Source organism: Trichosurus vulpecula, chromosome 3 (assembly GCF_011100635.1).
Source record: "Trichosurus vulpecula isolate mTriVul1 chromosome 3, mTriVul1.pri, whole genome shotgun sequence".
NCBI classification, from domain to species: Eukaryota; Metazoa; Chordata; class Mammalia; order Diprotodontia; family Phalangeridae; genus Trichosurus; species Trichosurus vulpecula.
In genome coordinates, this window is record NC_050575.1 from 9270161 (window position 1) to 9279950 (window position 9790).

The 9790-nt window shown below is 37.8% G+C and overlaps 2 pseudogenes; one reads left to right on the forward strand and one right to left on the reverse strand.

Annotated features, from left to right (window-relative positions):
* The first annotated feature begins 955 nt into the window (after window positions 1-955).
* On the forward strand, window positions 956-1451 carry LOC118844050 (annotated as a pseudogene).
* Window positions 1452-7333: 5882 nt separating this feature from the next.
* Window positions 7334-9411, reverse strand: LOC118841445 (annotated as a pseudogene).
* Between the last annotated feature and the right edge of the window lie 379 nt (window positions 9412-9790).

Genomic DNA, 9790 nt, shown 5'->3' on the forward strand with positions numbered 1-9790 from the left:
AATCCTTCATTCGTAGAGCTGCCAAAGTTATTTCCCTAAAGTTCAGGTCTGATCATGTCAAGAGTCAATATTAAAAAAAAAACTTTTTGATACACCAGGGTTTTTGGCTAAGCTTAAAAAGATAAAATTTTAAAAGGATAAATGTAAAAGCCATCAATGAACTCCCTAAGAAAAAATCTCCAGGGCCAGAGAGATTTACAAGTGAATTTTACCAAACATTTAAGGAACAATTAATTCCAATACTATATAAACTATTTGGGAAAATAGACAAGAAGGAGTCCTACTAAATTCCTTTTACTTCACAAATATGGTGCTGATGATACCTAAACCAGAAAGTGCCAAAACAGAGAGAGAAAATTATAGACCAATTTCACTAATGAATATTGATACAAATTATATATATATATATATATATATATATATATATATATATATATATATATATGTATATATATATATGGATATATATGGATATATATATGGATATATATATATATATATGGATATATGGATAGATAGATAGATTAGCAAAGAGATTACCTCAATTTATCACCAATATAATACACAATGACCAGGTGGGATTTATACCAGAAATACAGGGCTGGTTCAATATTAGGAAAACTATCAGTATAATTGACCACATCTAAAACAAAACTAACAGAAATCATCTGATTATCTTAATAGACGCAGAAAAAGCTTTTGACAAAATACAGCACCCATTCCTATTAAAAATACTAAAGAGCCCCACGTCTCCCGGTTCTGGTTCTTGCTTCAACAGTGTTTGGACGGAACAGATCTGGGGTCCCCCAGCTCCCCTCGGTTTTCAACTTCACCTTTCTGCAGTCCGCCAGCCCCTGGGACCAGCCACCTCCTGCCTCCGGGACCAGCCGACCCCCGCCTCCGGGACCAGCAGACCCCCGCCTCCGGGACCAGCCACCTTCTCCCTTCACCGACGGTGCCATGAGCTCTAGCTCCCAGATCCGCCAAAACTTCTCCTCTGAGGCCGAGGCCGCCATCAACCGCCTGGCCAACCTGTACCTGCAGGCCTCCTACTCCTACCTGTCCCTGGGTTTCTATTTCGATTGGGACGATGTCGCCCTGCCTAGGGTGTCTCGTTTTTTCCGTGAGCTGGCGAAGGACAAACGTGAGGGTGCCGAGCGCCTTATGAGGCACCAGAACCAGTGTGGGGGCCGTGTCCTCCTCCAGGCTGTGCAGAAACCTGCCCAAGATGAATGGGGCCGCAGCTTGGATGCCATGCAGGCTGCCCTGAACCTGGAGAAGGACCTGAACCAGGCCCTCCTGAAGCTGCACGCCCTGGGCTCGAGCCAAGCGGATCCAAGCTTCTGAAGCGCTTGGGCAACCACCTGACCACCCTGCGCCATGTTCAGGTGGACCCCCAATCCGGGCTGGGGGAGTACCTGTTCGAGAGGCTGAGCCTGAAGCATGACTAGAGGGAGCGGCCTGGGCAGGGAGCCCCAAGGCCGAACCAAGAACGCCCATAATAAAGCTAGCTGCTCACCCAGCAAAAAAAAAAAAAAAAAAAAAATACTAAAGAGCTGAAGAATAAATAGAGTTTTCCTTAAAATTGGATAAGCAGTATCTATCTAAAAACACCAGCAAGCATTATATGCAATGAGAATAAGCTAGAAGCCTTTCCAATAAGATCAGGAGTGAAATAAGAATGTCAATTATCACTAATATTATTCAATATTGTACTAGAAATGTTAGCTTTGGCAATCAGAGGAAAAAGAAAAAAATTGAAGAAATTAGAATAGGCAATGAGGAAACAAAACTGTCATTCTTTGCAGATGATAGGATGGTATACTTAGAGAAGCCTAGAGAATCAAACTAAAAAACTATTCAAAATGATTAGCTTTAACAAAATTGCAGGATATAAAATAAATCCACATAAATCATTAGCATTTCTATATTTTACCAAAAAAGCCCAGGATCAAGACATAGAAAGATTCCCTCTAAAATGACCATAGACACTATAAAATATTTGAGAGTCCACCTGCCAAGACAAACCCAGGAACTAACTATATGAACATAATTACAAAACACTTTTCACACAAATAAAGTCAGATCTAAACAATTGGAAAAATGTTGATTGCTCATGGGTAGGCTAATCTAATATAACAAAATGGCAGTTCTACCTAAATTAATTTACTTATTCAGTGCCATACCTACAAAACTACTAAAAAATTATTTACTAGAGCTAGAAAGAATAATAAAATTGATCTGAAAGAACAAAAGGTCCAGAATACCAAGGGAATTAATGAAAAAAATGCAAAGGATGGTGGCCTAGCTGTCCCAGACCTAAAATTATATTATAAAGTGGCAGTCAACAAAACTATTTGATACCGGCTAAGAAATAGAGTGGTGGATCAATGGAGTAAGTTAGGTACACAAGATATAGTAGTAAAAGACTACAGCAGTCTACTGCTTGATAAGCCCAAAGACTCCAGCTTCTGGAATAAGGACTCACTAACTGACAAAAACTGCTAGGAAAACTGGAAACTAATATGACAGAAACTAGGCATAAACCCATATCTCAAGGTTAAGTAGAAATGGGTACATGATTTAGACATAAAGGGTGATACCATAAGCAAATTAGGAAAGCAAGGAATAGTTTAGCTGTAAGATCTATGGAGAAGGGAAGAATTTCTGACCAAATGAGAGACAAACAACATTATGAAATGCAAAATGAATAATTTTCATTACATTAAACTAAAAAAAGTTTTGCATAAACAAAACCAATTCAACCAAGATTAGAAGGAAAACAGAAAGCTGGGAAACAATTTTTATAGCCAGTGTTTCTGATAAAGGCTTCATTTCTCAAATATATGGAGAACTCAGTCAAATTTATAATCATACAAGTCATTCCCCAAAATGATAAATGGTCGGAAAATAAGAACAGGCATTTTTCAGATGAAGAAATTAAAGCTAATGTATAATCATGTAAAAATGCTCTAAATAAGTATTGATTAGAGAAATGCAAATCAAAACAACTCTGAGGTACTACCCCACACCTAGCAGGTTGGCTGGTATGATAGAAAAGGAAAATAATGAATGTTGGAGAAGGTATGAGAAAATTGGAACACTAGTGCATTGTTGGTGGAGTTAGAAATTGATGCAACCATTTGGGAGAGCAATTTGAACTATGCCCAAACAGCAATTAAACTGTTTATACCCTTTGATCTAGTAATTTCACTAATAGATCTGTATCCCAAAGAGATCAAACAAAATGGAAAAGGACCCACATATACAAAAATGTTTATAGCAGCTCTTTTTGTGGTGGCGAAGAATTGGAAAGTGAGGGGATGCCCATCAATCGGAGAATGGCTGAACAAGTTGTAGTGTAGGATGTAAAGGAATACTATTTTGCTATAAGAAATGATGAATAGGAGGATTTCAGAAAAACCTGGAAAGACTTACATGAACTGATGCTGAATGACATGAGCAGAACCAGGAGACCTTTGTACACAGTAACAGAAACATTGTGCAATGATCAACTGTGATAGACCTAGCTCTTCTCATCAATACAATGATCCAAGACAAGCCCAAAAACTTGTGATGGAAAATGCTATCCACATCCAGAGAAAATACCATGGAGTCTGAATGCAAATTGAAGCATACTTTTTTCACTTTTTTCATGTTGTTTTCCCCTTTTGTTCTGGTTCTTCTTTCATGACATGACTAACGTGGAAATAGGTTTACATGATTTTACATTTTTAAACTATATCAGATTGCTTGCTCTCTTGGGGAGGCAGATGGGAAAGGAGGGAGGACGAAAAATTTGGAACTCAAAATCTTACAAACATGAATGTTAAAAACTATCTTTACGTGTATTTGGAAAAAATAAAATACTATTAAGTGCAAAAAAGATAAAACAAACAAAATTTAAAAATTAAAAATTAAATCCCTCCCAATTCTGAAGTTCTATGATATATTGACTATGCATATGATAAAATATTTCCCTTAATGGCTCCTTTTCACTTCACTGATTGTCTAAATTATTGAAATAAAAAAATATAAAGAGCCCTAAACTCAGAACACTTCAGTCTAGGCTCTAACACTTTAGACTCCATTTCTATGAAAAGGAACATGTATCATAGTGGACAGGAATGGATGCAAAGTAGGGAAAAGCTAATTTCAGATCTTGCCGCCTATACTTTTTATCTTATTGTCCCTGACACACTCATTTAATACCTTTAAGCCTCAATTTACCCATCTGTAAAGTTGTGGTAATAATACCTCAACTACGTAACTTGCAAGGTTGTTGGGAGTATCAAATGAGAAAATGTCTATGAAGTGTTTTACAAACTAAAATGCTATGTACATGCCTATTTGTTATCTATCTATCTATCTCTCTATCTATCTCTCTATCTATCTATCTATCTATTTTACTAGCTAGTTGGTTCTGGCCAAATCACTTCCCTCTAAGGGCCTCAGTTTTACCACATGCGGAGTGATGTGGATGAGGCCAGAAACATGTGATAGTTCATTTCATCTCAAACATTCTTCGATCACTCTCTCTCCCTCTTTCATTTCCCACTTCCCTCATTGTCTATTAGTCATTCTCTCTCTTATAGGATGAAATGATTATTTGATTGATGGGAAAACAGAGGGCATTTGGGAAGAAGAAACACCATTTATGAGGAGAGAAACTGCCTCATTAACAGAATAATTGAGCTGTAAGCTAATTTTAATTGTTATCTGTAGAGAAGAGGAAAAAATAAAGTTCTCTGCAATGAATATTCTTCCTCCAGATGATTAAAAGAACAACAAAAATGGTCTGCATCTTTGATGCATTAAATAATTATGTGTTTGACACCTTTTTAATATTATACAAGGCGTATGTATATTTAAAATTCTGGCAATTTACATGACACCATAAATGTGTCAGCTCTTCCTGATCAGAAATTTTCTGCCCCGCCCCCAACCTTATTAGTGGTAATTCCTGCTAATTGAAAATTATTACCTTTATCTTAGTTAAATATAGTTGTTGGTGTAATAACACTTCATATTTTGCTAAGATCAATATAATTAACTATCTTTGTAAATAATGCATAAAATTAATAAGACCATATTAGCTTCATAAAGTTTCAAATTCATTTATTTTCACATCAGATTTATGCTTTATAGTACTTCTTTTTTTCCATAACCAGTCAAACAGGTTGAAGTAAGTAGCTCTTATTCCCAAATCATCAAAATCTTAATACTTAAACATTGTTAGGAAGATGACTGAACCTAGTTGACACAAACTGGCTGAAGAACCCATTATGAAAGATGTAGCCGAGCAATAAATAGCACATCCTTCTTTAAATTAATTGCAATCAATCTTAATTGATTTTTAAAAGGGCAAAATCTTTCTTTACTTAATCAAACAAATGGCTTCACTGAAAACTGAGTGATTACTCAGAGTAGGATGATTTCAATGAAATTTTTGATATTGCTAAGGCAGTGAAATAAGTTTCTTTAATTCATTCATTCAGTCAGAGAACCAATATTTTCTAAATAACTATCATAGGTAAGGGCTTAAAAGACATACAAAGACCAACAAGTATCAGAGGTTAACAGGATTTAGGACTAGAAGGGACCTTAAATATTGTCTAGTTTAAGTACCTAATTTTAGTCAGTCAGTCCATGAGCATTTATTAATCACCTACTGTATACCAGGCATATATTATATGAAAACATACAAAAAGAGGCAGAAAACAGTCCTTGCCTTCAAGGAGTTTACAATCTCTTTTCCCAGATGAAACTCAAAGACATGGAGTAATATGCCCAAAGATGTCAGCTAAAAAGAACTTTAGGAGCCAGAAGACAAGATGTCAGAAACGAAAGGCATCTAATATTTATAGAATCCTGAACTGCAATTGAAAAGAGCTGAGTTCTAGGACCAGTTCTGCTACTAATTACAGTAGCTGTATGATCTCAGGTACAAATCACTTCACCTCCTTGGGACTCAGTTTCCTCAACTGTTAAAAGGATTTGATTAGATGTTTATTTTTTTAAAAATCATTCTTTATTATACTGAACAAAATAAAACAAAGAGATTTAGTATAGTTATATTAAAACCGATGATAGGACTCAGATCCAGATACATGTAGTATGATGTAAAAAGGAAATGGGACAGAGTTAATGAGAAACATTTTGACATTATATAAAGGCACTACTTTATGCTACTTCACTGCTTAAATATGGAACAAAGATTTTAAAAATACACAGCACAATGTCCTACTAAACCCTTAGAAATCAAGAAACTTCTCTCTGGTGTCACTTGAGATTTCTGATGACAACCATGTAGGACAATGCTGTTTCAACAGCCACTAGCAAGAATGAGTTCAGGAGAAGAGTCTTTCATGAGAGTAAATAAAATGAGTAAACATAAAGGCATAACCTCAACCTCCCAGAATATATTTCCCTTGGGTCAGGAAGGAGACAATATCAAAAAAAGAATTTTCTGATTTGTTAAATTGCCACTCAGGTTATGTTCAAGTTCCTTTGCCACTGGCATGACTACAGCCCTCAGGAGGGCTGCTTCACTAGTAGGATTGACTCATAGGGACAATTTTGCTGATTGCTTCTTTTGCCTCCCCATCTTGATCACTGCTTATGATGTCCCTGTCCCTAATCCCTAAACAGGCCCTTACTGAGCCAAACTCAATGCACAAGGGGCATTCTGACTAATGTGGTTGAGGGAAAGTAGCTACAAGAGAAAAACAGATTGGTTTGAAATAAGGGATGTCAGTCCCCCCACTTACAGCTATGTGCTATGATCTGTAAGGTGGTGATCAGTGTGTAGGAGGCAGTTAGGGGAACAACATGTTAGGGACAGGAGGAATGAATGGGACAGCTACCTTGCTTATGATGGTAGCCTGCTTTCACTTCTTTGCTTTCTCTTGAACTATCACAACTTTGGGGCAGCTTGAAGGTTCAGTAGATAGAGTGCTGGCCCTGGAGACAAGAAAACCTCAGTTCAAATCTGGTCTCAGACACTTATTAACTATGTGACTTTGGGCAAGTCACTCAATCTCTGTTTGCCTAGGAGGAATCTAGGTGACCCAGTGAATAGAATGCTGAGCCTGGAGACAGGAAAACTTCAATTCAAACCCTGCCTCAGATACTAGCTGTGTGACCCTGGACAAGTCACTTAACCTCTGTTTGCCTTAATCTACTGGAGAAGGGAATGGCAAACCACTCCAGCATCTTTGCCAAGAATACCCTGTGAGTGATATGGTCTATGGGATCATAAAAAGTCAGACACCACGACTTCCATTGCTTTGTGCAAGGTTGCTCTGTCTGGGAACTGCATAGCCTTAATGAATTAGAAAGCCTTATCCAACAAATACACAATGGGAATGCCATTAGGCAGATTCAGTTCCATAATGGCTTCCTTAGACAGACCCTCCAGACATTTGGCAATGTCATGAAGGTCCTTGTCATGAGCTGGGCTCAAAGTATATTTCTCTTTCTTGATCTGAGGGTTGATTTTTCTCATGCCAGAAGAGGAGAGCCTAGGTAGTGGTGTTTTTGTTAGACTCTTACAGGAGGCCACCTAATCCTCAGTAAGATCTGCATTGCAAAAGTCCTTACTGATGTTTCTATTGAAAGGGTGGTCAGACTCCATTGGAGGTGATGGAATAATGTCAGAGCATCACCAGAATCAGCTGTGCCTCACCACACTTGGCATCTGCCTCTGCTTTGTCGAGGCCTGTCAGAAGCCCATAGTGCTACTCACTGAGGTGCCAGGTCCTCACTACAGGCAGCCCCATCTGGTAGATGTCATCTCACATTGTCCAAAAGGAATAAATTGTTCTCCTCTGGAATACAGTGAAGCAGACATTGAATTTATTGCTAGCATCTCCCAAAGCTGAGCCAATGAGCTTGGTCTCCTAGTGCCACAGAACTCAAATTGGTCTCACCAGTCACTCATGCAGTTCTTCAGATTGTAGGCACTCTCAATATGCAGGATCAGCATAATCCTATAAGCAGCCATGGCAAGGCTCAAGACTGAGTCTTGGGCTCTGTGTTTAGGTCTTGGAGACCAAGAGGAGGGTTTGGTTTTTGTTTATTTATCTTAAACATATTTTCACATTAGTCATGTTGTAAAGAAGAATTAGAACCAATGGGAAGAATCACGAGAAAGAAGAAACAAAATGAACGAAAAAAGAGAGAGACAGCAAATAGTATGGTTCAATCTCTATTCATACTCTGTAGTTCCTTCTCTGGTTGTAGATAGCATTTTCTATCATGAGCCTTTTGGAAATGTCTAAGATCACTGTATTGCTGAGAAAACTAAGTCTATCAAAGTTAGTCATCGCACAATGTGACTGTAATTGTTCTCCTGGTTCTGCTCACTTCACTCATCATCAGTTCATCTAAGTCTCTCCAGGTTTTTGTGAAGTCTGCCTGCTCTTCATTTCTTATAGCACAATAGTATTCCATTACATTCATATAACACAACTTGTTCAGCCATTCCCCAACTGATAGGCACCCCCTGCATTTCTAATTCTCTGCCACCACAAAAAGAGCTGCTATAAATACTTTTGTACATGTGGCTCTTTTCTCATTTTTATCATCTCTTTGGGATACAGCCCTAGAAGTAGTATTGCTGGATATAGTATGTATGTTTTCATAGTCCTTTGGGCATAGTTCCAAACTGCTTTCCACAATGGTTGGATCAGTTCACAACTCCACCAACAATGTATTAGTATTCCAATTTTCCCACTTCCTCTCCAGCATTTATCATTTTCCTGTTTTGTCATGCTAGCCAGTCTGATAGCTGTGATGTGGCAACTCAGGGTTTTGATTTGTATTTCTCTAAACAATAATGATTTAGAACATTTTTTCATATGACTATAGATAGCTTTAATTTCTTTATCTGAAAACTGCCTATTCATAGCCTTTGACTATCAATTGGGGAAAGGAGGGCTTGGTTTTGGTCAGATGATTTCTCTTGTTCCATTCAGTACATATGAAGTGATTTTATTATCTAGACAGGTGGTTCTCAAAATGTGGTTCAGGGACTCTAGTGGTCCCCAAGACACAGTGAGTTCATAAGATCCAGCCTACTTTTATGAAAACTCTAAGACATATAACTTCTAATATAGTAAATATCTATAGATATAACCCAAAAGATCAAAAGCTTTTAAGGGGTCCTCAATAATTTTAATTGTATAAGGGAGCACTGAGACCGCAGTTTGGGAACCACTGATCTAGACTATTCTATTATTTTAATAATAAGGAAATGGAGGCCTACTGAAGGAGTATGACTTATTCATTGTTCAAGTGGTTCCTTCAGTGATAGAGCAGGGGTCCTAGTCCAGAGATCTTCTCATTGCTCCATGCTCCTTCTCATGAAAACCAACCTACCTGAAATACCTGAATTGTTAATGGTAACATGCTAATCATAGTATTCTGACATCTTCCCCCATCTCACCACCATTTCTTGATTCTTAATACTCTTGGAGCACAGCACACATGTGTGTACACACATACACACACACACACACACACACACACATACACACAAACACTTTAGCTGTATTCATCACATAATAGCTTAATAAGGCACAGGGCATAGAAAAATCATTCTGTCTCTTGACCTTGCAGATAAATTTACCTCCTTCTTTATGTGTACGTCCTCCCGTGTCAATGAAAAATCCCTTAAATTCCAATCTTCACTGGAATTCCAGTCACTCACTCAATCTCTCCCTCTTGTGAGCTGACCAATCCAAGCAACTTACAAAGACTTGTCTTCTGACCCATTGGGTACAGTTTG